We start from the raw sequence: 14,333 nt of genomic DNA on the forward strand, positions 1-14,333 counted from the left end.
CTTGAGGAAAGTGAGAATGCGATGACTGATTAGGTCCTTGTTCAGTATTTGAGTGGATATTTTCATTAATATTGGATGATGAGCTTGGATTATCATCAACTATATTAAGAGAAGGATGGGTATTTGGCTATGATGACCTTCATCAATGGGTGGGACTGATGAAATTTATATTTCTTTATAACTGATTTGAATATCATTTTCCGGAGAAGTCAATTGTGATGGCAACGGAGAAATGGAATTTTGTCGAAGTTATTAACCTTCAATAATTAATTAATAGTCATTGTATGGAAACACTACAACCTTCGTAACATCTTAGAAAATTATACTAAAAGTGATTAAATAAAGGTTTTTATTTTAGTTTACAATTTATCTAGGTTTATCCGTAGTAAGGTTCAATTTCATTAATTAAGTAGTTAAATAATTTGTATTTATAATACATTTCTTCTTCTAAACATTTACAATATAATATATTTAAGTAAAATATCTAGATAGAGGCTATTTAGTGCCAAAATCTGGTTAACTTTAGTTAATTCAAATCAGTTTTAGTAAAAAAAAAAATTATTTCCAAGGAATATTTAGAGGTCTTTATAACTATTTCACTTCTTCCCTTTCATTGATTAATTACATTTTTGTGTCACACTAGGCATCATCAGTGTAAAGATTCCGTAAAGTGTAGGATTAGGATAATTGATTGATCCATGTAATGATACAAGAAATGATGGAACTATGAATAGATTAATTCAATTATTTTCATTTAGAAAAATCCCCCCTCCAAAACAAAATACCAACATCCAATGTATTTATCACCCTTAAAGTCGATAGGGGGACATGGCGGTGTTGTGCAGCTTTTCTTATTTAATGTCATAGGATCGGTCGATGTAGATACATCAGTATTGTTGGAATACTTATGATAAACAAATGATCCACCAAAATGTTCATGAATGATAAAATCTTCCATCATTATTCTTTACTAAGTTGAATTGCGATTGAGAACCTGACAAAAGTAGAGAAATTTTAGTGAGACAAATCGACATATCCAGGTTTAATCTGAAACATTGTCCTTCGTCATGATAGATAATAAATATCCGATACTTCCATATTAGGCCAAAAAGGTCTGCTGAAGTTATAATATTTATTAAATAGTGACTGCAAATATTTGAACTCAATATTAACTTTGATTAGTGAATAGCAGAGCCCTATAAGTTCTTATAGGGCTCTGGTGAATAGCAGGAGACATTTTTAAAAGAGTAGTTAAGAAGGGAGCCACTCAACAAGAGCTCTCTCTTTAACATCTTCCAATTTAACCAAGGATTGGAAATTCCTCTTTGTGAATGACTTAAGCAAAGTTCTTAGGCCCAGTCCGGTACAAAGACAGTCCCTCCATCCTTGGAGGGCAAAAAGTGAGCTCCGAATTTGGCCAACCAATCTCTTCTTACGACTTTCACAGGGTTCAAATAGATATTTACTCCATTCTGCAGATTCTTGAAGTAAGAATAATCTATCCTCCTTCTCACCAGGAATTAGATTGGTGTTTCAAAAGAGATTTGAGACGTTAGCTCGACTATTTCTACCACAGGCGGTTCTTCTTCAGAGCAGATGTAGTTTGGGGTCGAGTAGACACTTTTTCCCCTATCCCATACTATCCCTCCATAAAGACGGAACGCTCCTTTGACTTAAATTGATAGACAATAAGTAATAACTCATAAATAATAACAAATAATAAGGTATAACTTATTACTTAGTTATTACAAAATAAAGGAAGAAAGAAAATGCACTGGAGATGAGCCAGGCATCCTCATTGATGAGTGATGACTAGGGATGGATGGGATACAGATAGGAATAATTTATAGTGTTTATGGATTAGAAATGACGTCGTCGTAAATTTCTATTAGTGAGTAGGAATGGAATCCCGATGCGTGGTTATTATTTATACCTTGGCCTTGGGAAATATAATTAAATCCTGTCATGACTCTTCCTTTTGTTCATCGACTATCACTACTCGCTCCTACTCCTTCTCCTTTACCCTACTTTAAAACGTAGGTTTCAATGCATTCGGAAGGAATCCTGGAATACTGCTTCTACGGTCCGTTACGAAGAATCATTGACATTTATATGCAGTCCCTTTCTTCATCAAAAGGCCATGAAGAGGATTGTTCTAGAGTTATAGAACTAGATCAAGATGGGGACCTAGTCCATGAAAGTCTGCATGCATTTGTGAATATGATACATAATATTAAATATATCACAATACTTCATTAACTTATAAAAATCATAGATTGATTGTGCTGTGCTCGCTTCGACCATTCACTTGTGCTTCTTCCCTGTGCCTCGAGAGTAAATTATCTTGCAATCTTGTGTTTTTATATATATTATATATTTTAATCATGGAGTTATCAAGTATTGATGGAATACTCCTCAACGATAAATAAGTTTAAGTGATATAGGTTTATTTAAACCAAATACCTGTATAATGAAAAACTCTAAGGTTGAAAGTTTATTGGTAAGACTCACCACTCTTCGTAGTCCACCAATAACTCCAAAATAGTCGAAACGAAATCAAATCACCAGAGTATAACTGATCTTATTTTCATGGACGTTTTGATGTTAGGGGATGCATTCTGCCAAAATATCCAAAAAATTTCCCTGTCCTAAGATATTATTGTTGACGATGGATCTACAGTATAGGTGGTATAATATAGGTGTAGTTGTAGGAGCTTACATTACAGACAGTACATCAGTAAATTTAAAAAAATTGGAATATAAATTTTTTCCCTATTTGATGTTTAATATTTCATGATTTATAGCAATAGACAGTGAAAGAGGCAAAGATCATTTTATAAATGAAATACCAAATCTCTTAATTAGACGTTATTAATTAATTAATTAATCTATCCCAAGTATTTCAACGATACTTTAAATCTACATCGATCGATCCTATCACATTAAATAAGAAAATAGCTGCACAACACTGCCATGTCCTTGCTTATCGACTTTAAGAGTGATTGGATGTAGGTATTTTGTTTCGGAGGGCGGATATTTCAAAATGAAAATAATTGAATAAATCTATTCATGAAGATTCACAAGTTACAACTATATTTATAAATATTAACTTATTTCATTATTATATACATTAATATTTACATGGTTTCTAAATATGTACCTTAAACCTTTCGATATTTCCATAATTTTTCTTATTATCCCTTTATTAAAATACTTATCTTCTCCTACTTATCTATAGCTTGTGCCACTGCTACCATTTTGGATAGTTAGGTCGACAACATTCAAAGGTGCAGAGTTGTTATTTTTCAAATCCGCTGATATAGCGCCCAAATCCAGAATGGCAGAGCTATTAACGTCAAAATTTGATGATACATTTCCCATTTCAGAATTTGATAAGTTGTAAGCAATATCCAATTTAAATTACTTTGTTCTTTATTAAAAAATGACTATGATGTTAATTTAAAAAAAAACAACACATTATATAATTACAATTGCAATAAACAATAAAGAAATTCAATATATATTATAAAAAATAAATTAGCTTTAATCAATAAGTCAATTTTCTGAGTTTATTTTTTGTGCAAATGTAGCGTTTTCCAATGACTTTTTTACGTCGCCAGGGTGATACAGTTGTATCTGAGTTCCAAATAGCTAAGGGCTTCTTATGGATCTGGAAAAGTGGTTTTAGGCACGAGACGGTGTAAATAAAAGAGGGAGAAGGTGGGGTAGATTATGGATCCACGTCCGCTACTAAGTTTGTCGGGACCCTATAATATGATAATTATAATATTTCCTAAGCCAGGGTCTCCCAAACTAATACCTTTTAGCTAAGGCCTCAGTTTGAAATGGACTATAATTATAATTATTATTATATTAGTAAATGACATTCCAACTTAAAGCCTCAAATTGTGAAGATGTCCTTATCATATTCAATCCTCTAAGCTCAACAACTTATCATATCCATCGGGGTTCACGTATTTATTAACCACAAAAAAAGTATGTTTCACTTCGGCAAGGTCTTAAAAACATGTTACAACAATCGTCATCATTCATAGGATCATCCTGGGTCTCGTAATAGATTTCTGGAATATATAATTCATCCCCTTCATATCCAATTACAACTGTTCAAACTTCAATACGTAGGTTTCAAAGCATTTTGAAGGAGACGCGGAATATGACTATTATGGTCTGTCGCAAAGAATCATTGACATAAATATGCTGTCAATTTCTTCATCAAGAGGTACATGAAAGTCTGCATGCATCTCTAAATATGATAATTTATAATAATAAATATTTTATTAACTTATCACAAATATTTTATTAACTACTTGTGCTTCCCTATCACAATCTATGATAATAATATATGGAAGTAAAAACATTGTTTCAAGACCCTCCTGAAACAAAATATGATTTTTAGTGGTTAATAAATACAAGAAGCCGATTGATCTGTTGAGTTGAGGATTCAATAGGATAAGGAGATCTACACATTTTGAGGTTTAAGGTTGAAATATCATTTATTAATATAATAATAACTATAACTTTCATTTCACACTCAAATTCAAACTCAGAAAGTCTATGCCAAGGATGGACATGGGATATCGTTTATTATGAAATTATAAGGAACTTTTTTCTGAAAGAGCGAATCAAAATAGACTATATTAATTCTTGTTTTTGTAAATATAAATGATAAAAATATACTTAAAGTCAAGATTTTATATAGTCTTCAAAACTGTCTCTGTACCCTATCTAGCAATTTGAAAATGAACTTTGTCAAATTGAATTTATTATTAGTAAAGGGATTGAGATTTTTTAATTTTAAAGTAAAATGCTGAATTTTAAAAGTTTCATTAAAGTTTCTTCCGCAAATTGTAAAAAGAATATAATCCTCAATTTCCATTTTGGGCAAAAACAAATTGATCACAAAGAAGATGATCACAAATCTCATCGCAAGGAAAATTTATATCAAGACAAATTGTTTTTGAACCAGAATTACTGTTTATGTGCTGTGAATTGTTAGGCGTTAAATTTAATTTCAATTTTCATGAAATGGGTACGATCCCGGGTGGTGCAGCTGGGCGTACAAGTTTATTTTATGATAATTGGAGTGTGGTATCAGATAGTTCCTTTATTTTGAACATAATCAGTGAGATTACAGTTTTTATCAGGGGGACCCGGAAAGACTTTTTTTAAGGGAAACCCACGGCAAGGGGAAGAAGCTCAAAAGGCAGTTGATAAAGAGATAGATGATATGTTACTTTCTGGGCTATTGCAGAAGTAAACTTAAACTTAGAGCAGATACAAGTAGTATCTGGTGTGTTTGCTATTAGGAAAAAAGAACAAGAAAGTTGGAACGTCATCATAAATTTAAAGGGTTTGAATAAATTTTTAGTTAAATCCAAGTTTAAAATGGAATCTGTCCATTCTTTGAAACCTTGGTTCAAAATAAATTTTCATTTATGTTCGATGGATCTTTCGAACGCATATCATTCTTTTCATATTAATGAAAAAGATGGACGTTATCTCAGTTTTGTTGGAGGAGTAAGATGTATCAATTCAGAGCCTCTCATCTGCCCCACGGGTATTCACTAAGTTACTAAGACCCGTCATCACCCTTTTAATGGGTGAGCTAAATATATCGTGTAGCATATATTTGGAGGATATCATATTACAAGGGGCTTCACACAGTTTAGCTCGTAGAGATGCCTGTCTATGTGCGTGTATTTTTAGTCTTCTCGGGTTTTCTATTAAATTTAAAAGGAGCTCGTTGTAGCCGTCTTTAACAATCGGGTACTTGGGTCTGTTATGGAATACAAACCTATTTCAGGTTTCTCTCCCACGTGATAAACAGGAGAAGGTAACCAAGCTTGTCTTCTGGAAAATAATAAGATCTCTCTGAAGGACGCTCAAAGGTTTTTAGGTTTACTGGAGAGCATTAGACCGGTGGTTACACTGGTGCGTGTATATTATAGAGATATACAGTCCTTGTTAAAGTGGGGAGATCGAAATTTTCCGAGAAGGGATTCAATCGTTATTTCTACGAGTGCAGAGGAGCAATTAAGGTGGTGGTCAATCTTTATTACGATAAATGTCAACAGTGCATTATCAAGGCGTTCGACCCAGTGTTAGAGGTTCGAACAGATGCGTCTTGAAGAGGATATGGTAAATCTTTGTCTGATGGACGCACATTCCAGGGTATTTGGAATGAAAAGCACAAAGTTCACATAAATGAGCTGGAACTGCAAGTAGTTTTGCTAAGCATTGAATAAATTGAAATAAATATTTCTGTTCTTTTATTTATTGATAACACGACCGCTCTCTTTTATTTAAAGAATATGGGAGGAACGGGAAACTCCAGGCTGTGCAGTCTAGCTGTACAGATTTGGAAAAGATTGGAGGAAAAGGAGATCGAACCACTTTTTGCGTGGATACCCTCAAAGGAGAATGTAGAGGGCAGATTTCTTGTCAAGGGAGGCTCTTTGGACTTGGAAATTTGTGCTATGGTCACAGATTTTAAATATGTTAACGGAAATATGGTTCCTCGCGAACATAGACTACTTCACCTCAAAACTATGCCATCAGGTTCCGAGGTACTTTTCATAGGACAAGAAAGCGATGCATTCACGGGGAAGTGGGAGTCAAAAGGCTACTTCTTTCCCCCTGTATTATTAATTCAGAAGGTGATAACGAGACTTCAGGAGGAATTACCAGTACTGGCAATTGTGATAACACCACTACGGAAGAGGGCACGTTGGTTCCCAGAAATAAGGGATTTAGCCATAGAATACAAAGAATTGGGGAATGGGAGATAACTTCTATGAGATCCGAAGAAATTGCAATCACCTGAGGTAAGTCTAGGAACATTGATAGCATGGAGACTGTGAGATCTCATTTAAAGGAAAAGGGAATAGACGATCCAATTAAAATAATACTTTCTGATATAAGATATTCATCCCAAAAAAGCATACTCATCTTTTTTTAGAATTTTTTTTAAATACAGCACACAAAGAAATTTAGAACCTTCCAATGCCACCTCAGAGATAGTTTTGGATTATTTGGCTTTCTTAATAAAAGAGAAGAAATTGTCTTTTAGTGGGATTGCAAGCCATAAATCGGCCATTATTATTATAAGGACAATTCGTATAAAACATTTTAGTATAAAACATTTACGTATAAAAACATTTTGTATAAATTTATGAGGAAACTTTTGCCATTGTAATTTTATATCCCAAATGTTGGGGGTGTTTTCGGGTACCGGCAATACTTATTGGTGTATAAGTTTGTACAGCATGTATAGCTAATGCACGATTTGAATTACAACACAAACCATTAACCATTCTAATTATCAACTATTAAGGGATGCTATCTTTTAATTTTTATCTATTTAAACTACAGTGTTTTTGAGACATTTATGCAGTATCCAAAAAGTATATTTGGTGTACAATTGGGGGATGTAAGGGGTTTTCCTAGAGAAACTTTATTATGTATGTCAATTTACCAAATAGATTTAGGTTAGATTATAGTAATTGTATATAAAATGTATACAAAAAAAAAAATACGCCATTAATATGTCAATAATCTATGTGAATATTCAATTATTACATCTTTATTAAAATCCCCATCCCTTGTACAATCTTTTCTTTTTAATTCAATTATTCGGTCATCAATCCATTTCAATCTGTCAAATAGTATTTTTTTATATAAGAAAACTGAATTATATAGTATGTACTTTAATTATCTCCCTTAATCTACATAAATATGTGATTTAGCCAATACAGCCGAGTTTTCTTTTTCTATCTTTCTCTACCCATAGTTGCCAGCTATTAATCTAAGTTTTGGACAAGCAACAACGGATTTAATACTTCCCACGATTCAATTCCTTTTCGTCTTTTTTCAGCATTAAACACCAAAGTACTCTTTCAAAAATTTTATTTTGTATCAGGGGAATGTTTCTCTTATTTAAACGCGTCTGTCCAATGTTTATATAGATGTTGTACGTATTCAACCTTATTGACTAAGTAATGAGAGATGATGATGATATACATATATTGCAACCAAAAATTAAGATCAAGATTTTAGATTTAGTATACCATTTCTTTAACCCCCACTCCTTATAAATTAATTTAATACTTTTGAATGCAATTCTAAAAACCATCCCCCCTATCTGCTTAGTACTTTTAGGGTAAATTGTAGTTTTCAATAGAAATAAAAAAATTGTGCGCACACTTTTATTATATAACATATCTATTTATTATCAGTAAAGGAGACCACTTTTTAGTTTTTGTATATTTTTAATTATACTTCTCTTTTAGTCGATTTTTAACTTTTTGTATCACAAAAAAAACTTTCATTTATAAACACTTTAAATCATCAAGACTACATAGTTTCATTACTTTTTAATATATTTAACAAAATAAGTGATATTAACAGATTAAAATTGGAATTATAGTATCAATAGTCATTTTGGGGGCTCAAAGTAAATATGTTTACTACATTAAATGGACAAATTTCCAATCAGTCTTGATAAAACTCCATTAAATAGCTTCAAGAGTAAAAAAATACTTAACACCTGTATTGAATACGACTTGATGTCAATGATAAACACGGATATTTGAAATAAATCCAAGTAATATCTACTGACAATCCCTATGAAAATTATTGTTCTTTTTTTATCGTTAGAGAAAAATAACTTATTACTTCCGATATAATAGTTAATTTGTATCTGCAATACGGAAATAAGATTGTATAACGGTCTAAGAACATATTTTAATACATTCTAGGGTCACATATATAATAAAACAAGGCAATAAGACAGTAAGGTTAATTATTTTTATTTGTTAATCCCATTTTGAGATCCAATAGTTCACCTTTTCCTTAATATTAATGAATACAATATTTTTCATTGTTTTAAAACTTGGTTGTTTAGGCCCCCAAAATGGACTCCAGCAAAAAAATTTACATCATGTGAAAATGCTCTATTAATAGTTGATAATTTAAATCAATAATGTTGTCTTTATAAAAAATGTTATGAGGTGTACAAATTGTAACTTGTACAATCTGTTAGTACAAGGTACAACTCGCACAATATCGCAGCTTGTAGACAATATAGATCTGCCATATTCCAAATATAGCCTCAAACTTAAACAATTAATAATTTCAATGACTTAATTTTAATTAATTACATATTTTTATGAATAATCGCCCAACCTTTTCTTTTAAAATTATTCTTCTCGTTATTAATTGTTTCCGGGGAGTGTATAAGATTTTTTTCTAAAGAATATTCATCACTCCGCTCTTTCCAACCTCCTAATTTATTTGTTTGGTAGCCATTACAGCCAATTTTAAGCAAAAATATACTAAACCCAAACAATTATTTGAGCTATGGAATAAGGGATAATAAAATATGTATTACAGCTGAAGTCTTCAACTGTTTCCCATGAAAGGAGCAATTTGGCACTCCAAATTACGATGTATTAATGCTTATAAAATATTAAAAAAATCTTGAAATTATCATTGGTATTGTTCTGTTCTAATATAAATTATTAAACCCTCACTTTTTAAAGAAAAATTAATAAAATTTATACAACATTGCCGTCCTTAGCCGTTGAGAGAGTATTTTATATTAAATAAATAAAAAAAACCACTCGATGTCTTTGTTATGCCAGTTCTGGAAATGGAACTCCCTACTGCATTAAAACAGTCATGGGGATGTCCCTTGAAAACTATGTATCGTGTTTCTCAAGTCATATCTTCAGCAGTAATATACTTTGTTAAGTGTCCAGCCCACGGGATATCTGCTTCTGTAGTTCTCGATACAAGGCTATTAAGAAGTATTCTCAAGTACTAAAAAAATAGTGAAGCCGATGTAACAGTCTTTTGCTCAAGGATTTTCTTCTTTCTCATTATAACAATGTTTAAATATGTAGAGCCTGGTTAGTAGTATATTAGACAATTGTATATCAAAGCCAGTCGTTTATTATTTATTCAAGGGAGTGAAATTAAGGCCTTGGCTTGTACAACATACATTCGGAAGAAATATTGATTATATTTCAGGTAAAAAAAAACTTAAGTTGATCACACCCATAACTTTTGAGTATCAAACATCATCATCAATCCAAGAAGCTCAACAAGTAAAATACTGTTGTCTATTGAATTAAGTATCTTCTGGTAAGCTATAAAGAGTTTCACTATAAAAACACCCAAAAAAAAATCCTCGCTGAAAAAAAAGTGCACCGAATAAAAAAAAAAAAAAAATTGCTATAATGTTTGACAACCGTTTAAGAGATCTAAAAAAGGTATCTTCTAAATTAATAAATTTTTTACAATTTACAATTTAAGCAGAGTTTTTTTATTTTGAATTTTTTCTTGATTTGAAAAAAGCTCGATGTTGATTCAATTGCCACTAAATCCTCAGGATTGTCACTAACAATCTGCAAAGAGTTTTTTTTCATATATTCTTACAGTTCTGGAGAATAAAAAAAAACTTTTTTGATTTTTGATTAAAATAAGATTTTGAATAAATATAAATTATAGTATGTTTTCTTGTGCATCTTTTGACGTCATTTTTGTTAAAATCGATCCACTATGAGAGTAATTATGGCCTTCTGAATAAAACTGGTTCAACACATTACGCCCAACTTGGAGCAGGCCTTGAATGGCCCAAAATGAGTCACAAAACCCTAATATTTCACACACTCTCTTCTTTCATATAGAAAAGCCAGCTCATATCTTTTTGAGATTGTAGTTCATATACTTGAGTATCAAATTTCTTGGCAGGGGCTCTGCATGTCTTTGTTTCGAATCTACATTTCCCCTTCCTTTCCATTCAGCCCAATTCTTGGATTTCCTCTCAGTTGTTGTTTCGGGTTTGGACTTTTGCTCAGACAAGGTTTGGGATGGCTCCTTTATCGATTCCATTCCATTCCTTTGTCCAATTTATATCCGATTCAAGTGTTGATCATGTTGAAGGTGATTAATATAACGAGGTTTTTTTAGGTTTTTTTTGTAGTAGGTTATCGGTGTTGTATTTGAAATTTGGCACAAACTTCTTTGTTTTTGACAACTTTATTATTTGGAACTGGAGGCATGGTTTTAGTGGTGTTAACTCCTGAAGAATTTTAAAATTGACTGATTAAAACTCAAACTCGATGGTCTAATTTTTAACCTTGCTTTGTATGCATTTTAGAACATTACAAATGATTTAGTATCGACATAATCGCCGCGGAAATTTTTGGCCAAATACCTTACAACGTATATAAATCTCTCTTCCTGACAGTTGATTTTGTCGGGAATACTTGGAAAATCTCCTAGATTGTAGTGAATATTTTCATCTTCACTGCCAGATTCTGGGTTCAAAAAAAAAATCTAAATCTTCAATGTCTTCGAACGTTTCCTCTGTTATAGATTCATGATTTTCTCTTAAATCTTTTTCATCCAATATACTCCCTGAGACTTGTTGAATCATGGAATAGAGTGATCGTCATTTTGAAAATTAACTGGAGCATTTTCAACAATAATTTTTTAGAGCCACTGATTACAATATTACAAAATCGATCTATTGATTCTACAACATTAAGAGGAGACCAATATATCTAATTCTGAAAAAAAAAAAAAAAAACTTTCGAAGGCAATCCTGATTTAGGCAAAATGTCAATGCATAGGGAAGTTGAATTTCATTTTTTAAATCTTTATGCAAAGCCATCATCGACTTTGTTGAGATAAGTATGCCTTTTTGGTAAGGTTTTAAGATAGATGTCTTGGATAGGATAGTTTAGTTATTGTCATTCTTTTAATTTGTTTCATTTTTCCTATCACATTTATCATTGAAAGAAAAATTCCCCTTTGCTCCTCCAAATTAACCCCATAACCACGTCCAAAACTTAGGTAGCGAACTGTTCATCCCATCAAACCATTTATCTACAAGTTCGATAAAATCAGCAAATTTATGTTTAGATTGATCCTCCTTATTTAAAATTCGAATGGCACTAGCTGTTGTATGACTAAATAATTCAGCGGCTGGCCGAACCCGTTGTCTGGCATTTCCAACTATATTTAAATCATCAGAACTTAACTCATGGCATACTCAAAGCTCCTCATTATACTTATCTTATAGTTTTCTAATTGTTTTGATTAAAATGAGAGTTCCAAACCTCTAATTGATAGCCCTGATCAATGAAAGGATTTCTGAGGAACTTCAGTCAGTGAGATATATCTGCAAATGCATATATACGTATGGCATTGTCCAATGGATTCAAAAAAATATGTTTAATCATTAGATAATCCTAATTCCGTCCAAAAATGGATATTTTTGGTTCCCATATCAGAAACCATTCCAATAATATGAATCCCATTATTTTCTAATTCTATAATAACATTGAAAAGTAGCTCCTTTGTTACTGGAAAATCATAGTCGAAGAAGCTTCCAAGGACTTAACAATCCTCAAATGAATATAACTGAATTCGAGACATTAAATAAGAGTAATATTATTTATTTGCTAAAATAAAATATTGTATCGAAATAGTATCGATATAAATTTTCCTGCCTGGAAAGATCATCGGATTTTTTTCAATGAATAGACGATTGAATTAATAACTAATTATGGTAAATATAATTTATTTTTTAAATGGTTGTAATACCAGTAAATATAGTGAACTACTTGACTATAATTTTTATTGATTAATTGCTACTGATCGTCATTGAAGCAAATGTTTAAAAAAATAAAAACTAGTACATATTCATATATTTTAGCTTAAGGTTAGGTCATGGATTACTTAGTAATTCATGGCTAAGTATGCACGACAGCCAAATGAAAAAATAACATCAAACTTAACAACTTTTTGGACTCAATCATTAAAAATGTTGAATTTATTAGCTCAATTTGTGTTCCGATATGAAGAGTTCCACATTATTAGGTGAGCCACAAATGGCAACTGCACAAACCGAAGTTTTATTGCGGGACTCCATCGCCAGTCACAATATAAATTTATGAATTTGATATAATAGTAATTTATTACTAATTACTATTAAAATGATGACTAAACAATATTTTATTATCGACTCTGACGTCACAAAAACAATCCTTCTATCTAGGTTTTCTAGCGGCCGGTACGGTACAATAATTTGACAATTTTTATGTTATTGACAATTTTAAACCTAAGTATACAATGTGTCTGTGATTAAATGTTTTTAGAAAAATGGAATAAACATCCCGTAATGTTTGTTAGAGGAAACACATTTCCAAAGGCAGTCAGAATTGCCTTTTCCAAATCCATCATTAATGTTTCAGGGCATAATGATTATTTTAGATACTTCAAAACAGTAAACAGTCTATTGTATGTAGCTCCATACTTATTTGGGAGTAAGATAAATAATCTTGACACCCATACATACCCTAGAATTATGTACAATGTAAAAAGTTGGTGATAATTTTAAAGGCAGCATTTTGAAGTTCCGTCACAGGCCCAATCTTCACATGAAGCTAGATCCTCTAATGCACCCTCAATTTGAAAGAGGGTTTTCAGAAGTGGAGTTGTGCCTCACAAAATTGAAATCCAATTTATCCATCATTTCTGAACGCCTTTATATTTTCTGAAATCAAAATACCAATATAATAAATAATAACAATTATTTCAATTTAGTCAGTACTAAATTTTATTTCCATAAAATACTATTTTCATTAATAATAACTATATTGTATCAAATTAATTACTCATTTTCGTACTATGCAATCAGTTTTATAAAATATAAGTTTGATTTTTTAAACTTGTTTGGTTATTATAGATTTGTTGTCTCTTTTTAAATATAAATCTTGAGAGGGCAAACTAACACAAAACGTTAAAAATGCATATTTAACTTTGGAACAAATTTAAATACATCCCTGAAATTATTGTCGTTAGTAAGTAAATAAATTCACTTTAATGCAGCATAAGATCAATAAATGCTAAACATTGCAAAACCTTTGACTACTAATTAACAATTTAAATGGATGTTAATTTTTAGGGAAGATTAATTTAGGCGGAGGTTTTGCACTCTATGGAGCACCCTTTCTTGTTCCCCTTACTTTTACATTAAACGAATGCTAATTAATGACAATGGGCAATACGAAAAAGTTCGTTGAGTATATTATAAAATATTTTTCAATATCATAGAACTAGAGATTTCTATTGTTATACTTTATAATCTCTGATAATTTATTATTGCTTTTAAAAATATTCTTATGAATTTATAAAAATAGTGAATGAAGTGCTCAACAATTTAAAAGAAATTTGATAAAATATAAATAATAGAAGTTGATTAGTTTAATATAATTTATTTGTCGTGTGTCTTCAAGGTAAAA

The 14,333-nt window shown here is 31.3% G+C and overlaps 2 long non-coding RNA genes across 2 annotated transcripts; one reads left to right on the top strand and one right to left on the bottom strand.

Moving 5' to 3' along the window:
* Positions 1-335: 335 nt before the first annotated feature.
* Positions 336-3,245, bottom strand: LOC121124650 (uncharacterized). Its single transcript, XR_005866361.2, has 2 exons — positions 790-3,245; positions 336-724 (listed from the first exon to the last, which is right to left on the bottom strand). It is a non-coding gene; the product is annotated as an uncharacterized lncRNA (long non-coding RNA).
* On the top strand, positions 2,927-3,537 carry LOC139906337 (uncharacterized). Its single transcript, XR_011781809.1, has 2 exons — positions 2,927-3,008; positions 3,239-3,537. It is a non-coding gene; the product is annotated as an uncharacterized lncRNA (long non-coding RNA).
* Positions 3,538-14,333: the final 10,796 nt, after the last annotated feature.

Source organism: Lepeophtheirus salmonis, chromosome 9 (assembly GCF_016086655.4).
Source record: "Lepeophtheirus salmonis chromosome 9, UVic_Lsal_1.4, whole genome shotgun sequence".
In the NCBI taxonomy this organism is placed as follows: domain Eukaryota; kingdom Metazoa; phylum Arthropoda; class Copepoda; order Siphonostomatoida; family Caligidae; genus Lepeophtheirus; species Lepeophtheirus salmonis.